This window comes from Bison bison, unplaced genomic scaffold, assembly GCF_000754665.1.
Source record: "Bison bison bison isolate TAMUID 2011002044 unplaced genomic scaffold, Bison_UMD1.0 scf7180017864527, whole genome shotgun sequence".
In the NCBI taxonomy this organism is placed as follows: Eukaryota; Metazoa; Chordata; class Mammalia; order Artiodactyla; family Bovidae; genus Bison; species Bison bison.
The window spans coordinates 15149783-15151131 of NW_011495078.1; positions in this window are offsets into that span (position 1 = coordinate 15149783).

Genomic DNA, 1349 nt, shown 5'->3' on the forward strand with positions numbered 1-1349 from the left:
TTCTAGAGTTATTTCTCCACTCCTCTCCAGTAGCTGGACAGCCTCATGTAAATCAGTGAAGTCAAATCATGCTCTCACACCACCATACACACACACACAAAACTCAACTAGGCTCCAAGAGTTAAATAGAACATGACACCATAAAGCTGCTAGAAGAGAACATAGGCAAAACTTTCTCCAGCATAAATTCCAGGATCACCCTTGGAAGTCCCAGGATCAAAAAGACAGACTCTTACAGTTTGTATTACATTTTAGGCCTGCCTTAATAAAATACAGCAGCCTGGGAGGTTTAAACATAGATAGTTTTCACAGTTTTTCACATAGATAGTTTTTCACAGTTCTGGAGGCTAGAAGTACATGATCAAGTTGTCAGTGTGTTTGCTTTTTTGAAGCCTCCTACTTGCATTTCAGATTTTCTTTTAATTTTGCATGGATGCACTGGTTTTTAGTGGCATACTGTTTCATCTCCAAGGATGCTCCTGAATTAAGTACTTGATAAAATCATCAAGCTGTCAGATCTAGGTGCTTTTATTTTGTAACTATTTTCAAATCCTCTCTCTTTTTTCTATTTATTTTTTCTGCACCCAATTCTTATCACAGGGTTCAATAATAATAAAGTATATTTTCCTACAAAATTTCCATAATAATTAGCTTTGGATTATGAAAATGAGTCTAGGTTGATATAAGTTGTGCCAGTGGTTCCTATCATGAGTTCTTTTTTTTTTATTCTAATTTTAATTTATTTTTAAACTTTACAATATTGTATTGGTTTTGCCAAATATCAAAATAAATCCATCACAGGTATACATGTGTTCCCCATCCTGAGCCCTCCTCCCTCCTGCCTCCCCATACCATCCCTCTGGGTCGTCCCAGTGCCATCCCCAAGAATCCAGTATCGTGCATCGAACCTGGACTGATGACTCGTTCCATATATGATATTATACGTATTTCAATGCCAATCTCCCAAATCATCCCACCTTCTCTCTCCCACAGAGTCCAAAGACTGTTCTATACATCAGTGTCTCTTTTGCTGTCTCGTATACAGGATAATTGTTACCATCTTTCTAAATTCCATATATATGTGTTAGTATACTGTATTGGTGTTTTTCTTTCTGACTTATATCACTCTGTATAACAGGCTCCAGTTTCACCCACCTCATTAGAACTGATTCAAATGTATTCATTTTAATGGCTGAGTAATACTCCATTGTGTATATGTACCACAGCTTTCTTATCCATTCATCTGTTGATGGACATCTAGGTTGCTTCCATGTCCTGGCTATTATAAACAGTGCTGCAATGAACATTGGGGTACATGAGTCTCTTTCAATTCTGGTTTCCTCAGTATG